We start from the raw sequence: 3,213 nt of genomic DNA, 5'->3' as shown, positions 1-3,213 counted from the left end.
CCATGCGGGGACCCCCCAGTCTGGAGCCCTCGCCACCCCCCCGCCCAGGCAGAGGCTGTGGGGGTTGGGGTCGTCAGTTCCATAGCCCAACAGTGGCCTTCGAAGCAGCGGGATGTGCACCTGCCAATTACCTTTCCTTCATCAAGCTGACCGGAATCCCAATGCTGACAAAGCTAGAATTCAGGCAAGGCTTGCGGTTCCTTCAAAGACGTGTCACCTTACCCTGGTCCAGAGTCACTATATAGTCCCCAAAGAGAGATCCCTGCCCCGCTCGGTCCCCTTCACCTGCCTCTGCCGGGCCGGGGATCTGCTCACATCTCTCTAGGTTGTTAGAGAAGGCACCCACTCTCGCTCTTAGTTTATCTTATACATTTCGGGGTCTCTTCACACGCTCAGAGCTGCTGGATTTGTGAGGCCAACAGGCCCCCACTTTAAATAAATCTCATATTATCCTGTGACTTTAGTAACAAGCGGCGGTGGGGGAAGCCATAATCAGAAGTGCTTACACAGGCTTTATTTTTTTTAAGCCCTCAAACTAAAATTAATGAAAATTATTTCCTGCGTCTCAACAAAACACGACCTATTTTTGGCCCCTAAAATTGTTTTCGACTTGAACTGATGCTTGCGCTCTTGCCAATCTTGATAATTGCTGCTCCGTCATGGCTCCAGCTAATACGTACTTTGTTAAAGTGAAAACAAGCGATAAAATCAGAAAATGCGGATTTGTATCTTCATCGTACATGCACGCACACACAGTCACAGACTCACACACACAATCTCCCAGTTGTACACACTCACAGGCTTGTGCATATATGTGCACCCGCACACGCGTGTGCACACGCTCACACCCATGTGCACGGTCCTCAGGAAGTGTGTTTTCAGCGCAATGGCGAGAGCATTTCCACTGCCTCCCGAGAAACCTTCCGTCTGCTCTTTAAAAGCAGCTGATGTGCCCACACAGAGGGACACTTGCCCAGACACCCTTCCATTAGCCTACACCACCAGTTCCTGGTTCAGCCCAGACCCCCACTCAGCAGACACTCTCCACGGGGTCCGGGAAGCCAGACCTTCCTAACAGCACACAGGTGCATTTGCATGGGGCACATGACTCGGGGAGGGTCTCCCGACATCCTGCACGGACGTGTGGCTAAAAGAAATGCCCTCCAGATCAACACAAATTATCGAAATAACAATCAAGAGGAAACGAATGGGTGGCCTTCCACGGGAGTTGTAGGTCGGCGGGCGAGCCCCAGGGACCCACGGAGTCAGGCTGCAGGCAGGCGAGGGGTGCCCTGCGCTGTGCACACACTCCGCAGAGAACCTGTTCTCCCACTCAGGTCACTGCTGCCCAAGTCAGGGCCACTCTGCCCGCCCCCCCACCCCGGTCAGGGGCAGGGGGTCCATGCCTTTAGGAAACATCCCCTTGGAAGAGAAAAGAGGGGCAGCCTCAAAGAGCAGTCTGTGAGCCTTTGTGGGTGACCCCCAGGGCAAACCCCACCCGTGTGCTCTGGTCAGAGGTGGACGGGGTGGGGGGGGGGGGCATTCCACACACACCCGACACCTCGCCAGGCTTCACCCTGTAAATATCTGGCTTCCTTTTTTCTCCTATGTCCTCAAATTCAGAAAGTAACTGCAACCTCCTCAATGTAGTGAACAGTGGCCTCCGTGCAGAGAAGGGCTATTTGAAATCGCTCTGGGAAACAGCGTAGCGAAGGCCAGGTCACCGGAGATCCGCGACCACTCCGGGCCAGGAAACCGCAGAATGCGTCCCTACTGTTGCAAACACCCATTGTAATGGCCTTTTCCGAGGGGCCCCCGGGTCGGATCGTCATCTGCAGAACTCACAACAGCTGCTGCAGGGATGAAACGCTACAAGCCAGCTGAGGCACCCAGCACAGCGACGGGCACTGCGTAAGTGTCCGATGAGTGGCTGATCTTGCTTCTAGTTCCCCATATCTGCCCCCCACGGTTCAGCTGCCAGAGGACCAGCAGCAGCCCATCCTGACCCTGGCCCCAAATCAAGGCTCAGCCTTCCCCCTGCTACCCCTGAGTTTTAGATCCCTGCGTCTTCGGGTGGCTAGGACACACAACCCCACTATCATGGGTCAACACCCTCAACATCCCAGTTTTCCAGCAGGCACGGCCAATACACCAGGCTTTCCCCACCTTTTAAGCATCATTCCACACCTGGGTTCAGGAACAGGTATCAGAGGCATGAGCGAGATCTGGTCCCTGCCCTGCAGAGGAGAAACAGACAGGAAATCAAGGTTCTTAAAAGCCAAATAAACTCTACGATAGGAGCACAAGGAAACAGGCAGTAATGAAAAGTCTGGCAGTGTGGGGAAAGCTCAGCGGAGGATGTGACTTCTCACCAAAGCTGTCAGAGGCAGGGAATGGCCCCGAGGGCCTCTACACAAGTGAGGTGATGCAAGGATGTAACCCACGGCGGCCAACAGCTACACAGGATCGTTGCACAGAGACGAGTCAGGTCAGAGGTCAGCAGGGCTGCTGCACGAAGCCTGGAATTTATCTGATAAGTAACAAATTTGAACGAATAGACTGCATCAGAAATAACTACAGGTGTCTCCAGCAGCTACACCTCCAGGTGGGTTTTCGAAAACCTACGCAAAACATTAGAAGGACAGAGAAAAAATATTTGCAACCTGTATCACAAATGATTAATAGCCTTAAAACATGGATCTTCTACAGAGAAGAGAGAGGAAAATGGGCAAGAAACCCACAGGAAAGAGGGCTAAGACATGAAGAGCTGACAAACGCGAGTTGGAAGTGACCTTCAAGTCCAGGAAAAGACGCTCAGCTCACTCATAAAAGGACGAAAGCAAATCCCAAGTTCCTCAGACGCTTGAACAGCTGGGTTTGAGCTGAACGTGTCCACTTACACACAGGTGTTTTTTTTTTTTCCGATAAATACCATACGTCACTGCAAACGTATGTTCTCTTCCTTATGATTTTTAAAAAAAATTTTTTACGTTTATTTATTTTTGAGAGACAGAGGGAGATAGAGCACAAGGAGAGGGGCAGAGAGAGAGGGAGACACAGAATCCGAAGCAGGCTCCAGGCTCTGAGCTGTCAGCACCGACCCTGACGCGGGGCTTGAACTCACGAACTGTGAGATCGTGACTTGAGCTGAAGTTGGATGCTTAACCGACTGAGCCCCCCAGCCTTCCCAACCTTTCTTTTTCTCCCACCCAA

At 52.4% G+C, this 3,213-nt stretch overlaps 1 long non-coding RNA gene across 1 annotated transcript; it reads right to left on the bottom strand.

Annotated features, from left to right (window-relative positions):
- Positions 1-491: 491 nt before the first annotated feature.
- Positions 492-2,953, bottom strand: LOC121016981 (uncharacterized). The gene is made up of 3 exons (XR_005784569.1): positions 2,373-2,953; positions 2,167-2,237; positions 492-679 (listed from the first exon to the last, which is right to left on the bottom strand). It is a non-coding gene; the product is annotated as an uncharacterized LOC121016981 (long non-coding RNA).
- Between the last annotated feature and the right edge of the window lie 260 nt (positions 2,954-3,213).

This window comes from Herpailurus yagouaroundi, unplaced genomic scaffold, assembly GCF_014898765.1.
Source record: "Herpailurus yagouaroundi ecotype Mexico unplaced genomic scaffold, PumYag 214, whole genome shotgun sequence".
In the NCBI taxonomy this organism is placed as follows: Eukaryota; Metazoa; Chordata; class Mammalia; order Carnivora; family Felidae; genus Herpailurus; species Herpailurus yagouaroundi.
This window is presented reverse-complemented; position numbering and strand designations above follow the sequence as displayed.